This window comes from Schistocerca nitens, chromosome 9, assembly GCF_023898315.1.
Source record: "Schistocerca nitens isolate TAMUIC-IGC-003100 chromosome 9, iqSchNite1.1, whole genome shotgun sequence".
NCBI classification, from domain to species: Eukaryota; Metazoa; Arthropoda; class Insecta; order Orthoptera; family Acrididae; genus Schistocerca; species Schistocerca nitens.
The window spans coordinates 353,621,747-353,640,219 of NC_064622.1; the positions used below are offsets into that span (position 1 = coordinate 353,621,747).

General features: G+C 45.8%; 1 protein-coding gene across 1 annotated transcript in view; it reads right to left on the reverse strand.

Moving 5' to 3' along the window:
- Nucleotides 1-18,473, reverse strand: part of LOC126203883 (ankyrin repeat domain-containing protein 50-like) — a 520,870-nt gene that overhangs the window by 331,306 nt on the left and 171,091 nt on the right. Inside the window, exon 2 of the mRNA XM_049938265.1 lies at nt 12,025-12,069. The gene's annotated coding sequence lies outside the window, so the exon portion shown is untranslated. The remainder of the gene's footprint in view (nt 1-12,024; nt 12,070-18,473) is intronic.

Here is an 18,473-nt window from a genome sequence, read left to right on the forward strand (position 1 = left end):
ATGCTACACTACATGTCCATTAAAATTGCTACACCACGAAGATGTACTACAGACGCGAAATTTAGTCGACAGGAAGAAGATGCTGTGATATGCAAATGATTAAGCTTTTCAGAGCTTTCACACAAGGTTGCTGCCGGTGGCGACACCTACAACGTGCTGACATGAGGAAAGTTTCCAGCCGATTTCTCATACACAAACAGCAGGAGACCGGCGTTACCCGGTGAAACATTGTTGTGACGCCTCGTCTAAGGAGGACAAATGCGTACCATCACGTTTCCGACTTAGGTCGGATGTAGCCTATCGCTATTGCGGTTTATCGTATCGTGACATTGCTGCTCGCGTTGGTAGAAATCCAATGACTGTTAGCAGAATACGGAATCGGTGGGTTCAGGAGGGTAAAACGGAACGCCGTGCTGGATCTCAACGGCCTCGTATCACTAGCAGTCGAGATGACAGGCATCTTATCCGCAAGGCTGTAACGGATCGTGCAGCGACGTCTCGATCCCTGAGTCAACAGATGGGGACGTTTGCAAGACAACAACCATCTGCACGAACAGTTCGACGACGTTTGCAGCAGCATCGACTATCAGCTCGGAGACCGTGGCTGCGGTCACCCTTGACGCTGCATCACAGACAGGAGGGCCTGCGATGGTGTACTCAACGACGAACCTGGTTGCACGAATGGCAAAACATTTTTTCGGATGAATCCAGGTTCTGTTTACTACATCTGCATGATTACTCTGCAATTCACATTTAAGTGCTTGGCAGAGGGTTCATCGAACCACAATCATACTATCTCTCTACCATTCCACTCCCGAACAGCGCGCGGGAAAAACGAAAACTTAAACCTTTCTGTTAGAGCTCTGATTTCTCTTATTTTATTTTGATGATCATTCCTACTTATGTACGTTGGGTTCAACAAAATATTTTCGCATTCGGAAGAGAAAGTTGGTGACTGAAATTTTGTAAATAGATCTCGCCGCGACGAGAAACGTCTTTGTTTTAATGACTTCCATCCCAACTCGCGTATCACATCTGCCACACTCTCTCCCCTATTACGTGATAATACAACACGAGCTGCCCTTTTTGCACCCTTTCGATGTCCTCCGTCAAGCCCACCTAGTGAGGATCCCACACCGTGCAGCAATATTCTAACAGAGGACGAACGAGTGTAGTGTAAGCTGTTTCTTTACTGGACTTGTTGCATCTTCTTACAAGGGAACCTCCCCATCGCACCCCCCTCAGATTTAGTTATAAGTTGGCACAGTGGATAGGCCTTGAAAAACTGAACACAGATCAATCGAGAAAACAGGAAGATGTTGTGTGGAACTATGAAAAAAATTAGCAAAATGTACAAACTGAGTAGTCCATGCGAAGATAGGCAACATCAAGGACGATGGGAGTCAAGGAGCGCCGTGGTCCCGTGGATAGCGAGAGCAGCTGCGGAACGAGACGTCCTAGGTTCAAGTCTTCCCTCGAGTGAAAAGTTTAATTTTTTCTTTTCAGTTTATGTGACAAACTCTTATGTTTTCATCACTTTTTTGGGAGTGATTATCACATCCACAAGAAAACCTAAATCGGGCAAGGCAGAAGAATCTTTTTACCCATTCGCCAAGTGTACAGGTTACGTGGCTCGACAACATATTCCTGTCATGTGACGCACATGCAGTCACCAGTGTCGTATAGAATATATCAGACGTGTTTTCCCGTGGAGGAATCGGTTGATCTATGACCTTCCGATCAAATGTTTTCGGTTCCCATTGGAGAGGCACGTCCTTTCGTCCACTAATCGCACGGTTTTGCGGTGCGGTCGCAAAACACAGACACTAAACTTATTGCAGTGAACAGAGACGTCAATGAACGAACGGACAGATCATAACTTTGCGAAAATAAAGAAAGTAAAATTTTCAGTCGAGGGAAGACTTTAACCAAGGACCTCTCGTTCTGCAGCTACTCACGCTAACCACGGGACCACGACGCTCCTGAGCTCACGTTCCCCTTGATGTTGCCTATCTTGCGCATGGACTACTCAGTTTGTATATTTTACTAATTTTTTTCACGGTTCCACACAACTTCTTCCTGTTTTCTCGATTGATCTGTGTTCAGTTTATCAAGGCCTATCCACTGTGCCAACTTATAACTAAATATGAGGGGGGTGCGATGCGGAGGTTCCCTTGTAAGTGTCCTGCCGATGAAACGGAACCTTTGGCTCGCCTTCCCCACAATGTTATCTATGTGGTCTTTCCAACCGACGTTGTTCGTAATTTTAACACCCAGGTACTTAGTTGAATTGACAGCCTTGAGAATTGTACTATTTATCGAGTAATCGAATTCCAACAGATTTCTTTTGGAACTCATGTGGATCACCTCACACTTTTCGTTATTTAGCGTCAACTGCCACCTTCCCCACCATACAGCAATCTTTTCTAAATCGCTTTGCAACTGATACTGGTCTTCGGATGACCTTACCAGACGGTAAATTACAGCATCATCTGCGAACAACCTAAGAGAACTGCTCAGATTGTCACCCAGGTCATTTATATAGATCAGGAACAGCAGAGGTCCCAGGACGCTTCCCTGGGGAACACCTGATATCACTTCAGTTTTACTCGATGATTTGCCGTCTATTACTACGAACTGCGACCTTCCTGACAGGAAATCACGAATCCAGTCGCACTACTGAGACGATACCCTGTAGGCCCGCAGCTTGATTAGAAGTCGCTTGTGAGGAACAGTGTCAAAAGCTTTCCGGAAACCTAGAAATACGGAATCAACTTGAGATCCCCTGTCGATAGCGGCCATTACTTCGTGCGAATAAAGAGCTAGCTGCGTTGCACAAGAACGATGTTTTCTGAAACCATGCTGCTTACGTATCAATATATCGTTCCCTTCGAGGTGATTCATAATGTTTGAACACAGTATATGCTCCAAAATCTTACTGCAAACCGACGTCAATGATATAGGTCTGTAGTTCCTCCTACTACCCTTCTTAAACACTGGTGCGACCTGCGCAATTTTCCAATCTGTAGGTACAGATCTATCGGTGAGCGAGCGGTTGTATACGGTTGCTAAGTAGGGAGCTATTGTATCAGCGTAATCTGAAAGGAACCTAATCGGTGTACAATCTGGACCTGAAGACTTGCCCGTATCAAGCGATTTGAGTTGCTTCGCAACCTCTAAGGTATCTACTTCTAAGAAACTCATGCTAGCAGCTGTTCGTGTTTCAAATTCTGGAACATTCCATTCATCTTCCCTGGTGAAGGAATTTCGGAAAACTGCGTTCAATAACTCCGCTTTAGCGGCACAGTCGTCGGTAACAGTGCCATCGGCTCTGCGCAGCGAAGCGTCTGAAAATCATGATGGTCGTATCCGTGTTTGGCGACATCGCGGGGAACGCACATTGGGAGCCTTTATTCGTCATCGCCATACTGGCGTATCACCCGGCGTGATGGTATGGGGTGCCACTAGTTACACGTCTCTGTCACCTCTTGTTCGCATTGATGGCACTTTGAACATTGAACGTTACATTTCAGATGTATTACGACCCGTGGCTCTACCCTTCATTCGATCCCTTTGAAACCCTACATTTCAGCAGGATAATGCACGACCGCATGTTGCAGGTCCTGTACGGGCCTTTCTGGATACGGAAAATGTTCGACTGCTGCCCTGACCAGCACATTCTCCAGATCTCTGACCAATTGAAAACGTCTAGTCAATGGTGGCCGAGCAACTGGCTCGTCACAATACGCCAGTCACTATTCTTGATGAACTGTGGTATCGTGTTGAAGCTGGACAGCTGTACCTGTACACGCCATCCAAGCTCTGTTTGACTCAATGCCCAGGCGTATCAAGGCCGTTATTACTGTCGTGAATCACAGTAGAGCAGCGATTTGCAGTCTAACAACACTTTATTACATAGTCACAGAACATACCATATAACAAGTCAAAGATACATTGTACAATATAACAAGTCAAAGATACATTGTCCTAAGAGTAAACAAACAGTCTCTCACTTGCGAGAAGTACATCACTCTGTGACATCCTCCCCACCCTGGTCGACCTCCAAAGGTACGGCCAGCTGCACAGGACGACTAATGATGTGACCTTCTGGTGTCCGGAGTATTATCGTCCTTACCCTGCCGTCTCTTCCTGGTAGTACCTTTTCTATCCTGGCCTTCTTCCACATATGTCGCGGACGAAGGTCCTCTTGGATCAGCACGATGTCGCCAGGGCGAAAGGGGATGACTCGTCCCGATGGGAGTTTAACTTCATGGTAGTTCCGGAGCTCCAATAGGTATTCTTTAACCCAACGGTTCCAAAAACTGTCACAGAGTTGCTGTCTCAATCGGAATTCCTTTGTTAAATTCGTGCTCGCTGAAGGCTCTGGTCCCGTCGGAATAGTCGTAAGTTTTTCTCCCGTCAGAAAATGGGATGGTGTGAGTGCATCACAATCATCTCCTGGTGTGATGGGCCTGGAGTTCACCGCGGCTTCAATACTGATCAAGGTGGTGTTCAGTTGTTCCTCAGTGAGCTTTGCGAGTCCCAGTACCTTCCGTAGGCAACGCTTTATAGTGCCCACCATTCTTTCCCACCATCCTCCCCACCAAGCCGCACGGGAGACAATGAATTTCCAAGTAATACCATGGTGGGCGAGGAACTGATAAGATTTTGTGGTGGTTAATGCCTTCCAAAGTTGGGCTAGTTCCATATTCGTGGCGTGGAATGTTTTCGCGTTATCTGTATATATCGTGTGGGGTAGTCCGCGTCTTCCGGCGAATCGCTCAAGTGCCATAAGAAACTTGTCCGTTGACAAGTCTGTACAGAGTTCGAGGTGTACAGCTCGTGTGGTAGCACATGTGAAAAGAGTGATATATGACTTGTGCGTTTCCTTCCCCACTTTGATGAATAGTGGGCCAGCAAAGTCTATTCCGGTTACAGCAAATGGTTTGGCAGGTGAAACTCGTTCAGGTGGCAGCGGTGCTTCGATCTGTTGCCCTCGTGGATTCTTCAAGATCTTGCATGCGAGGCATGAGTATAGGATTCTTTTGATGGCCTGACGAGCTCTAAGGATCCAAAATTCGGTTCGCAGTTCGAATAGTACAGAACGAACACCAAAGTGATGAAGGCGGATGTGTGTCTCTCGAATAACCAATTGTGTGAAGTGGTGGGAACCGTCAAGGAGTACAGGATGTTTTTGTTCCCTATTTAGGCTAGTGCACTGCAGTCGACCTCCTAGACGTATCAGTCCATCTTCTAGGAAAGGATTGTATCGTGCGATTTTTGACTCTCTTGGCAGTGGTAAGTTATTCTGAAGTGCATGTAATTCGTTGGGGAAGGAATCTCTCTGGCCCACTTGAATCCAATACATTTTGGCAGCTGATAATTCGGTGGCAGTAAGTTCTCCTGAAGATTTATTCTTCTGACGAATGTTGTGTAGGAAACGGAGAGTCCATGCTGTGATACGAATGAGCTTCCAGTATGAGCTGAATTTAAGTAAGTTCAAAAGGCTGGTTGGCGTAGATATCGACAAAACTTGGCTCTGCGTTTTCTTCCTCTTTTCTTCGGCAGGAAGTCGTACCATCGTTGGAGTATCGTTGTTTGGCCAGCATTCAGGGGGGCGTGTAAGCCAAGGCGGCCCATGCCACCAAATGTCCAAAGAATTCATTTGGTAGCCGAGGAGTCCACGTGAGAGGTGGTCAGCAGGATTGTCTGGTCCTGGGCAGTGTTTCCATTGCGTGGGAGTCGTGTGTGTTTGTACCTCAGTTACACGATTACAAACGAAGGTCTTCCATTTGTTAGGATCACAGCGAATCCAACTTAGTGTTATTGTAGAATCCGTCCACAGTATTGCACGGGCAATTTTAAAGTCTGTTGCGCGGCAAAAGTAACACAATAGTCTGGTCCCAACTACGGCTGCTAAAAGTTCGAGTCGAGGCAATGTCACCTTCTTAATAGGAGCAAGTCTGTTCTTGCTACAGACTAAATGGGTTACGACGTCATCATCTAAGACAGTACGAATGTACAAAGCTGCTCCATATGCCTTTTCCGAGGCGTCACAGAATACGTGCAGCTGAGAGTCTCTTCCATGAGCTGTAGCTATCCATCTAGGGACACGTATATGTGACAATGAAGGTAAGCTAGATATCCAAGTGCGCCATCGTGCCCCTAAGTCCCAGGGCATAAGTTCATCCCAGCCAATTCCTCGGCACCATGTGTCCTGGAATAGCAATTTCCCAACAAGAGAAACTGGGGAAAACAGTCCGAGTGGGTCATAGAATTTAGCCGTACATTGTAAAAGGAGTCGTTTGGTGGCTGGCTCTTCTGACGACCTTCTGATGATTTCGCTAGGGTCGATACAGAAGTAGTCACCTGCGGTGTTCCAGTCTACACCTAAAACTTGAGTCTGGGTGTGGAGTTCTCGCCCTTCTGCCCTCCAGATAGTGTGGAGTTGTTCACAGTTGGTAGCCCATTTTGATAAGGGGAGACTGATCAATTTCATTAGGGTTACAAGTTCATAGTATATAGTTATCACCAAATTATCACCTTCTACTGAGATCACAAAATCGTCCATGTATGCAGTCTTGTTTATAAGTGGCGCTACGGTGGGAAATGCTGTCATACACTTGTCGGCAAGTTCTCTTAGTGTTGCAGAAAGTAAAAATGGGCTGCAGATCAGGCCGAATGGGAGTCTGTTAAAACGGTATTCTGTTAGTTCGTCCGTCGTTTGAAGATTTCCTGTTTGATCCTGGCTAATTTTGAACCAGAAGAATCTGGTCAAGTCTTTGTCCTTTTCGTTCAAGGTTAATTGAAGGAAAGCTTGTGTGATGTCTGCGACGATAGCCGTAGAATATAATCTGAAACGCAGTAAAATTTCCAGAATCTCTGGTAATAGGTTCGGTCCTACTTCTAATACCTCATTCAGAGAAGGTGCATTGTTTTCGTGAGATGAGGCGTCAAAGACTATTCTCCACTTAGTGGTTCCGTATTTCTCCTTCCTCACTGCATGATGAGGGAGATAAAATAGCTCCTTTCCTGAGAGTGGGGTGGGAGCGACCTCTACTTGCCCCTTCGTAATGTAGTCTAGCATAAGATCGAAATACATTTGCTTAAATGTCTCTTGACGTTGAAATCTTTCCCTGAGGTGCTTGAATCGTTTTTCCGCGATAGGTCTGTTACTCGAAAGCACTTTATGTTGCATTCTGGGAAGTGTAACGACTGCTCGATGATCCTTTATAGAGAAAGATACTCTAAACTCTTCAAGAAGTCTCGTATCCTTGTTGTTCACAGGTAGATCCTGATCGGCAGTAATCCCTATAGTTTCCAAGTCCCAAAAGCGTCTGAAATCATTGTCAGAGTGCAGAGGAGATCGGTCAGTCTGAGCAAAATTTACCACGGTTGTATGCACACAGGCTTGTGACTTGTTACCACTAAGTATCCAGCCAAACAGAGAAGGAACTAACACTAAGGTTTCAGAGATGCGTATGGGCGAATTGTGCTTCACTATCTTCCAATAAAAATCGCCTCCTACAAGAATCTCCACGGGAAGATCTTCTGTTGAATCGGTTTTCGGATCTGCTAGTGTAATCTTACGGGCATCTGGTAAACTCTTTATATGGTGTGGAACTGAAGGCTGGTGAGAAATAACGTGAGTACTTTCGAAGGCAGTAAGTGGCACTGAAGAATTCTGCCAAAGCCCCTTCATATTAAACTGAACAAGCCTGCGGTGGCGTGGGCGTGTAGGGTTTGATTCAAAGGAACAAACGGTTAGTTCTTGTCGGTCTACCGTTTGCAGTTTCAGATCATCAATCAGCGATTTTGCTATGAAGCTGGACTGACTGCCTGCGTCCAGTAGACATCGCGTTGTCCTGCTCAATCCTGTAGGTCCTGAGACGCATACTTGGGCTGTCTGAAGGTACGTGTAACCGTGGGGAGCGACAGATACCTTTCCAACGGAAGTAACGTTTGTCTGACCCGCAGGACCCCTAATATCCTTTCGTTCCTCACAAATGGACTTATGATGCAGTCTTTTACAGTTAACACACCGAGCCTTTTCTTTCTTTTTGCAATTTGACACTTTGTGCCCACGTTGAAGACAAAGAAAGCATCTGTTTGCTAGTTTCAATTTCTCTATTCGATCATTAACGCGTACGATCTTCTTACAGTCTTGCGCCCAATGACCGTCGGATTCACAAAAGACGCAGAATGGTTCCTTTACGCTGGTATCCTTCGGAGTCGATCTTTTAGATTTCGCGTGTACGTGAAGTGTGGACGCTGTGGGAAGGTTACTAGAAGTGCTTGAAAATTCACCGCGTATCTTCTGCGTGGTAAGCGCCCCGTCGACTTCCTCGTTCAGAAACTCCATCAGTTGCAAAATGTCCCCTTCGGATATTCCTGTACGCTTGGCGTGAATTATCCAGCGGCGGCATATATCATCCGGAAAAGCGCGTAAAATTTTCGGCGCGAGGACTCGACCGTATCCGTTCACGTCTTCCCCAAGTGCCCGGAGAGCTTGAATACGTCGCTGGCATTCAATGAATGTTGAATTAAGTTCCTCTGGGGTGGACAGCTTAATTGGTTTTATGGCTTCGAGATAATCTAAGTGGGCTTGAATTATTCGATCCTTGTTGCCATAACGCGCTCGGAGAATCCTCTTCGTTTCTGCGTACGTCTCGGCCGTCACCGCAATACCGTCCACTAAATGCTTTGGTTCTCCCGAGAGATAGCCGCGAAGAAAAATGTGTTTATTGATTGTAGTTACCGTCGGATCTTTGTCAACCGACTGCTCAAACTGCTCCCAGAATCGCGCCCATGTCTCAATATCGCCTGAAAAAGGCTCAAGTTTGATCGGCGGAAGTTTTACTGAAGCTGTGGGAACACTCATTGTTACAGATTGTGCCGGCGGATTGTCGGGAATCTTTATGTCTGCTACCGATTTCGCAAGCTGTTTCTCTATTTCGTGAGACAATCGGGAAATTGTGAGTTTCACGGTGTCTATATAATCTTCACATTTAGGAACATCTTCTTCGTATTCGCCATCGTCTAACAACTCGTGAATATCTTCATCTAATTTAACGAGGCGGTCCAGAACGCTTCCCAATCTGTCATTGTAATATTTATAATCCGCGATTTCCGATGTGTCGGGCAACCTTGCAACTTCCGCCACGAGTCGCGTAATGTTTGCTCTTTCTCTCGTACGTTTTCTCTTTAGAGAGTGTAATTGCGCTTCTGGTTTGTGGTCTGGCACGTCCATTCCGTCAGATTACTCGAAAGTTTAAAGCAGTGTCGGCTAGCGATCAGCTGGTCCTAGTAAGGCGTTATCTTTGGTTCGCTAGTCGAAGTAGTTCAGTCAATTGATGGTCGCTAGATGGCAGCACTAGTCATAAACAATCTACAGGCGTAGCGTAGGATCTGATAATTCGTTAAAGCGCTAATCGAACAGCTACAATAGCAGTACACAGCGGCAATAATGTAATCAGTTGCCTTTACAAATGGCACTACAAAACATGTTGCGTGATAATTCAGTTGAACTTAGCTGTGTATGATGGCGGTTGTCGTCGAAGAGCTTGTTGCGTGGTGTAACAAATCGCTGCAGTAAACCCCGTCGTAGTATTGCCGCGTGACGTGCGTCCAGAATTCTGTTCACTACGACAATCGTGGAATTGTCTCGGGCAAAGTCTGTCCCGGGTTTCGGCACCAAAAAACTCTTGTGTCGTGAATCACAGTAGAGCAGCGATTTGCAGTCTAACAACACTTTATTACATAGTCACAGAACATACCATATAACAAGTCAAAGATACATTGTACAATATAACAAGTCAAAGATACATTGTCCTAAGAGTAAACAAACAGTCTCTCACTTGCGAGAAGTACATCACTCTGTGACAATTACGGCCATAAGTGGTTGCTGGGTACTGATTTCTCGGGATTTATGGACCCAAATTTCGTGAAAATGTAATCACATGTCAGTTCTAGTATAATATATTTGTCCAATGATTACCTGTTTATCATCTACATTTCTTGTTGGTGTAGCAATTTTAATGGCCAGTAGTGTAGTTGTGGATGACACTGGAATTGTCGTCCGATGATAGACCCGTTCGTGCTCGAGTGGAGACAGATCTTATGGTCAGCCAGGCCAAGGAAACATGTCGACACTCCAGAGAGCAAATTGGGTATGTGGACGAGCGTTATCCTGTTGGAAAACACATCCTGGAATGCTGTTCATGAAGGGCAGAACACCAGGTCGAACCACCAAGTGGAAGTACAAATATACGGTCAGGGTGCGTGGGATAACCACGAGAGTGCTCCTACCGTCATATGAATTCGCACCCCAGACCATAACTCCAGATGCAGATCCAGTGTGTCTAGCACGCAAGCCGGCCGAAGTGGCCGAGCGGTTCTAAGTCTGGAACCGCGCAACCGCTACGGTCGCAGGTTGGAATCCTGCCTCGGGCATGGATGCGTGTGATGTCCTTAGGTTAGTTAGGTTTAAGTAGTTCTAAGTTCTGTTGGACTGATGACCCCATAGTGCTCAGAGCCATTTGAACCAATCTAGCACGCAAATCAGTTTGGTTGCAGGCGCTCACCTGGCCTACTTCTAACCAACACACGGCCATCATTGTTACCGAGGCAGAATCAGCTATCATCAGAAAAAGCAACAGACCTCCCCTCCACCCTCCAATGAGCTCTCGCTTACCACCACTGTAGTCGCAAACGGCGGTTCTTTGCACTCAATTGAACGCACGCTAAAGGGCGTCTGGGGTGGAGCTGTCCTTGAAGTTACCCATTTGTAATAGTTCGTTGTGTCAGTGTAGTGCCAACTGCTGGTCAAAGAGCTGCTGCAGATTCCACTACGATGCGCCAGAGCCATACATCGATCAGGATGGTCTTCCCTCTCGGTAGTGCCACTTGGCCGTCCGGAGCTCGGTCTTCTTGCGACCGTACATTCTCATGAACACCGCTGCTAACTATCGTGTACAGTGGCTACATTCCTGCCAAATGTTTCTGCAATATCGCAGAAGGAACATGCAGCTTCTGGTAACCTTATTACACGACCCCTTTCAAACTCCGTGAGCTGTTGATAATGGCGTCTTTGTCGTCTTAAAGGCATTTCTGAATAACATCAACTCACCGCGTCCAGTCTCGAAGGAACTAACACTCGTGACCGTTACAGCGTGTAATTAAAACAAACCTGATATGCATTCTCATAATGGCGCTACTAGCACCACTCTTAGGCGACTGGTGCAACATTTGAATAGACACCATTTTTCAGATGTTAAGACACGCCTACCAACTTTCGCTTATGTCGCTCAGCTCCTTGGTGTTTCCGTCAATGTAGTTACAGCTCAAGGATAATAACAGTAAAATGACGGACTTTATTTTAAAGTGCATCGTTATCTAGAGTAAAAAAATGGCTCAAATGGCTCTGAGCACTATGGGACTCAACTGCTGTGGTTATCAGTCCCCTAGAACTTAGAACTACTTAAACCTAACTAACCTAAGGACATCACACACATCCATGCCCGAGGCAGGATTCGAACCTGCGACCGTAGCAGTCGCACGGTTCCGGACTGCGCGCCTGGAACCGCGAGACCACCGCGGCCGGCTCTAGAGTAAAAGAAAGGTGACCGAGAAACTAGTCACCAGCAGGAGATGATATGCAAATAGCGGATTACATAGCCTCTATCGTTGAATATGGAATCAAGATTCTTCAGGAATGCAATGTCCAACTGAACCCATTTATTGATGATTAAAAAGTACCGAGGCCCAGATTTGTTACGAATAAATAAGCCGGTCATTTAAGGAAAGTGTTGGTGGCAACAGTATTATAATTTCCATATAGCTCGACATTGCAGTCAGTTCAAAAGGCAAACATTCGTTACTTCGCCGATGTTAGGTTCTGAGAGCAACGTAAGCCCGTAGCTGCATGTACGAAGTCTGGGGCTGCCAGCACAAACGCCGACTAGCTCTGACTACACTACACTACTCTATAATTCACTACACTTAGGTGTAGACGTCGAGACTCACCAAGTAAATCAGCTTTCATCGCAGCCTAACACCCACGCGCACAATCTGGAACAGAACAGGAAAATATTTTAGTAACAACGTACTATAACAATATCTACAACAATTTCATTACTCAAAGTGACATTATACTTCCTTACGGGCAGGGTATTGCAGTTTTGACAGCTTATCTAGAGTAAATTAAAAAAAAGAAAGATGTAGCTGCAGCAAGAGCTCAAGGAATTTTGGACATAAATGATTTATTTTTTCTATGCCCATAAATGCTACAAAATTTTATGTCTTAACGTCAGTAGTTTTCCACTGCTATCATTCTGCCTCAGAAACAGCTAGTAGTTATATTGTACATGAGGTGTCACATGAAGCATACTTAACAGAGTTTGTCATACTTTCTGGTTCTGTCGTCTTATTTGTTATTGTGCTAGATGTGTTAAAGAACTTATTTTCTCCACTACCGCTTCTGTAACAATTAAACTTGCATACCAATGTTTTTATTTTATTTTACCGCGAAACCACAAAGTCCCTGCAATCCGCTGCAACGTTAAACAAGGCGACAGCAGCGGAAACTATGACGAGCTGGGGCGTTCACGGTTTGGAAGTGTTCTGCTGCCGGCAGAGCTCTGATTTTCATCGCATACTATTGCAGCTCCTGGTTGCGAGTTGAAATGATTCGGTTAAAAGACACGCAGCGTCAAGGTACGGGAGTCACATACAAGGCGTACGAATTTACTTCGCTTTGAAGACAATTATAAAAGAGACTGCATTGTTCGGAGAGAAACATAACACGTCTTTGCTATTGTATAGTATACGCGTGGACACTCAAAGAATAAAAACCACACCAATGTAAATAAAAAATGTAGGACCTCAAGATGAGAGCTATGGCTGCTATTTCTCCACAGTATTTTCAGACATTTGCTTCTCATATAGTTGTTTAAAAATTGTCACTAACCGCGTCTGGCTGCAAAATCTTTAATTTAATGTGCTACTTGCCATTTCCGGTAAACATACTGTTTCCAAGCGAGCTTCTTGCAAAGCGCTGTGCATGACCGTCTCACACATATGTCAGACAACTTGTTAACGATACTGTTGAATGCCGGTTGTTGCTCGTAATGCGCGAGCGCCATCCTAAGTAAAGCTCTGTACCCAATGTGACCGGTACGGAAGACATATACCGTTTTTAGGTTCTGAACTTTCTAGATAATTTTAAAATTGGGGCAACCACAGCTAAAAGTAGTTCTACATTATTACTTCACAGTTCCTACACTGAACAGCTTTTTTTTTTTTTTTAATACGCATGTTGAAACTATTGAAATGAAACTTAATGAAATGTCCAGTGGTCCGCTGTAGCTGTATTTGTTCAGGTCCCTTTTGAACCCCCACACCCGGTTTCGAAATTTTGAGTTCCATCTTCTGGTGTTGCCCGTATTAGTTCAGTTTCCGTCACCATCTCTGTACCCAGACAGCAGACACAGCACCCACTTGGACAACACACGGGTCGCTCGTAGCTTATGTAGTCATCTAGTATGTTGGTGGCAAACGCACATGAGCGTGTCAGCTGTTGTCACTACAGGGCCTAGTACTTCCCTGAATAACATCTATGAGGGGCATTTTGTGGCTTGTCATAAACCGACAAGAGCATATTTTACTGGGAACGTGTAGGGTTCGCGACTTAACTCAGACATGATTTTCATCATTGACGATGTTTTTTTCTCATTAGACGGCAGTTTTTTATCAGCTGAGGAATGCTGAAATAACATTTATACACTCCTGGAAATGGAAAAAAGAACACATTGACACCGGTGTGTCAAACCCACCATACTTACTCCGGACACTGCGAGAGGGCTATACAAGCAATGATCACACGCACGGTACAGCGGACACACCAGGAACCGCGGTGTTGGCCGTCGAATGGCGCTAGCTGCGCAGCATTTGTGCACCGCCGCCGTCAGTGTCAGCCAGTTTGCCGTGGCATACGGAGCTCCATCGCAGTCTTTAACACTGGTAGCATGCCGCGACAGCGTGGACGTGAACCGTATGTGCAGTTGACGGACTTTGAGCGAGGGCGTATAGTGGGCATGCGGGAGGCCGGGTGGACGTACCGCCGAATTGCTCAACACGTAGGGCGTGAGGTCTCCACAGTACATCGATGTTGTCGCCAGTGGTCGGCGGAAGGTGCACGTGCCCGTCGACCTGGGACCGGACCGCAGCGACGCACGGATGCACGCCAAGACCGTAGGATCCTACGCAGTGCCGTAGGGGACCGCACCGCCACTTCCCAGCAAATTAGGGACACTGTTGCTCCTGGGGTATCGGCGAGGACCATTCGCAACCGTCTCCATGAAGCTGGGCTACGGTCCCGCACACCGTTAGGCCGTCTTCCGCTCACGCCCCAACATCGTGCAGCCCGCCTCCAGTGGTGTTGCGACAGGCGTGAATGGAGGGACGAATGGAGACGTGTCGTCTTCAGCGATGAGAGTCGCTTCTGCCTTGGTGCCAATGATGGTCGTATGCGTGTTTGGCGCCGTGCAGGTGAGCGCCACAATCAGGACTGCATACGACCGAGGCACACAGGGCCAACACCCGGCATCATGGTGTGGGGAGCGATCTCCTACACTGGCCGTACACCACTGGTGATCGTCGAGGGGACACTGAATAGTGCACGGTACATCCAAACCGTCATCGAACCCATCGTTCTACCATTCCTAGACCGGCAAGGGAACTTGCTGTTCCAACAGGACAATGCACGTCCGCATGTATCCCGTGCCACCCAACGTGCTCTAGAAGGTGTAAGTCAACTACCCTGGCCAGCAAGATCTCCGGATCTGTCCCCCATTGAGCATGTTTGGGACTGGATGAAGCGTCGTCTCACGCGGTCTGCACGTCCAGCACGAACGCTGGTCCAACTGAGGCGCCAGGTGGAAATGGCATGGTAAGCCGTTCCACAGGACTACATCCAGCATCTCTACGATCGTCTCCATGGGAGAATAGCAGCCTGCATTGCTGCGAAAGGTGGATATACACTGTACTAGTGCCGACATTGTGCATGCTCTGTTGCCTGTGTCTATGTGCCTGTGGTTCTGTCAGTGTGATCATGTGATGTATCTGACCCCAGGAATGTGTCAATAAAGTTTCCCCTTCCTGGGACAATGAATTCACGGTGTTCTTATTTCAATTTCCAGGAGTGTATTTACACCAACTGGTATAGTGGGTTTATACTGACCTGAACAAATATAGCTACAGCGGAACACCGGCCGTTTCGTTCAGTTCCATTTTAATAGTTTCAACACGCGTATTAAAAAAAAAAAAAAAATGCTGTTCAGTGTAGGAACTGTGAAGTAATAATGTAGAACTACTTTTAGCTTTTCAAAAAAGCAAAAGAAGGAAAATGTTGACTGGATGAACTGTCAAGCAATCATGTCTGAATTTTCCGAAAAAAAACATTGTTTGGCGCACATACTGTAGCTAATATCTGCGTTTAAAAATAATTAGTCTAGCATAAAACAGGAATAAAAAGTCAACTATACTGTACAAATTACTTTTGTATGTCTTTTTCGCTTTTCTTGACGTATTGTATTCCTTTGTTCGTTGTAACTATCCACTAAAAGCAATTAAACGAGTAAGAAAAGATGCAGTACTCTTCAAGAATTTAACTACGAAATGAAATATAATCAGACGTGTTGGTTCGGTTATACGTCACCTTTATTTGAGTATTTCAACCCTCTGCAGACAAATAAAAACTTTGATACATCAACAGTTCAGCCTTACAATATTACACAAAAACTTGGCTCAAGAATTTGTTGAAATTAAAAAAAAAAAAGGTTCAAATGTCTCTAAGCTATATGGGACTTAACATCTGAGGTCATCAGTCCCCTCTACTTAGAACTACTTAAACCAAACTAACCTAAGGACATCACACACATCTTTGGCCGAGGCAGGATTCTAACCTGCGACCGTAGCAGCAGCGCGCTTCCGAACTGAAGCGCCTAGAACCGCTCGTCCACAGCGGCCGGCTTTGAAATTAAAACATATAGCTCTTTGCTACATGATATATTCATTGGCGAATCTCAAATCTTAAAATGATTTACAGTGATGCACAAATTGTTCTTGTTCCATTTCCCCCTACAACAGAAAGCCATCCATCTCTTGCGGCTTGTAAAACTTCTGCCGAAAGCACAGCACTATGGTATTATTTGTATGGAAACAGAACATGTCCAACGTATGGACGTCGACAGAAATTTATCAAAGAGAGAATCATGACTCCAAATGTGCCGTTTTGACCTAACCGACTAGTTGAGTTGGAGAACGTGTTGTGCCACAAGTAATAAATTTTACAGGAAGTACACCAAGCCCGTTGTAACTTTTGATAGTTATACAGTCATTTTTTTAACGCAGATAACTGTTATACCTTAAAGATAAGCATATTTCATTAAGTCATTCGAAGTACATCTTTTATATAATTAATTAGAACATGGAAGTAGGAAACATTCAAATAACCACCAAACTGATTGGTAGAACCAACTCTAAACAGCCTAGAACCGAGCCAAAATCGTCCTCTACTCCCTGGTACGGCGTGTTGTGATGTTGCCATGACAACTGGTCTAGAGAACTCGTATCCATACAGCTAGATGCCGCACCCATGTAGTGTAAGAACCATATAGGTAGTTTAAAAAGGTCCAAACATATTTTAGACATTGATATTTCACTATTTTTTCCTCTCTTTCAAGGCAGATATTTGTATTTCTTCTGGATTTGGGCTCACTATCTACAATATAGCACACGATCGTGACCTTCATACTCTACTATAATCGCCCTACCATGTAAAAGTGGATGAAGTCCCAGCAAGCTTTGGTTGAAATGGCTCTGAGCACTATGGGACTTAACATCAGACATCATCAGTCCCCTAGAACTTAGAACTACTTAAACTTAACTAACCTAAGGACATCACACACATCCATGCGCGAGGCAGGATTCGAACCTGCGACCGTAGCGGTCGCGCGGTTCCAGACTGAAGCGCCTAGAACCGCTCGGCCACACCGGCCGGCCAGCAAGCCTTGATGGGTCAAATGCAAACCTATTGTAAGACTGAGCCGCTCTGCGGCTGAAGCGGCAACGCTCGTGGTTAGTGCGGATGGATGGCGGCAGGTAAACTTCAGCCATTTTGAACTCTTCTGGATGCTGGAACCGACGCTTCCTGTAGCTCATTAAGGGCTGTACAAGGAAGCGACAACAAAAAGATCGGATATTCTATATCGACAACGTTCTGTAAAGGTTCACATCCCTCAGAATAATAAAACACCGAAACCGCCACCACGCCACGAAAAACAGTATAATTTTCCGCGGACAATCCGACAACTAAATATTGTGGCGCTTACTAAAACCATAGTGTTTCCCTTTGCATGCTAAATACGATGTTGAGTGGAATCAGAGACAATCATTTCTAGAAATGCATGAAAATTCCAAAGTTAATCTACTGCAGAATGAATTTTTCACTTTGCAGAATAGTGTGAGCTGGTATGAAACCTCCTGGCAGATTAGAAATGTATGCAGCACTGGTATTCGAACCCGGGACCTTGGCCTTTCGCGACTCAATTGCATTACCGACTGAGCTACCCATGCACGACTCACGGCTTTACTTCCTCCAGTATCTCATACCTACCTTCCAAACTCCACAGAATTTCTCCTGCAAAACTTGCAGGACCAGCACCCCTGGAAGAAAATCTTCCAGGAAGTTACATTATCAGAGCACACACTGCTGCAGAGTGAAAAATTCAACCTTCAAACATCACTCAGACTGCGGGTAAGCCACGTCTCCGCAATATCCTTTCCTCTGAGAGAGCTCTTCTGTCCACTCACATTTATGTGACCACCTGTCAAATGCCTGAATAACCGGCTTGCAGCGCAGACCGCTAGGAGAAGTGTAGGAAGAAAATCGATGAGGTTATGGGAAGTATCGATAGGGATCTGGAGCCACTTCGGCTCCACTGCCGTGGCCAGCTGCGCTAGGATACTTGGTTGAGCATCCATGGCGCGAACAGCCCGATCGAGGTAGTCCCACAGAATTTCTATTGGCTTTAAATCCAAGTAGTTTGATGGCTAAGGGAGTACAGTACACTCAAGCTGGTACTCTTCGAAACGCGGACCTATACCACAAGCTATGTGATTTGCACTGTCCTGCTGGTATAAGCCATTGTGCCGAGAAAAAACAAACTGTATGTGGGGGTGAACATGGTCCCCAAGGAGGGATGCGTAATCTTGTTGATCCATTGTGTCTTCAATAATGATGAAGACACCCAGGGAATGCCATACGCTCCCTCCACCGGCCTGGACCCTTACGACGATCGTTGCAGGGTATTTGCTTTAAGATGTTTCACGTCTATGGAGCATAAAACGCGATTCATCTGAAAAGGCCATGTGTCGGTACTCGGGGATCTCCAGTTAGGATACTACTGTGCAAA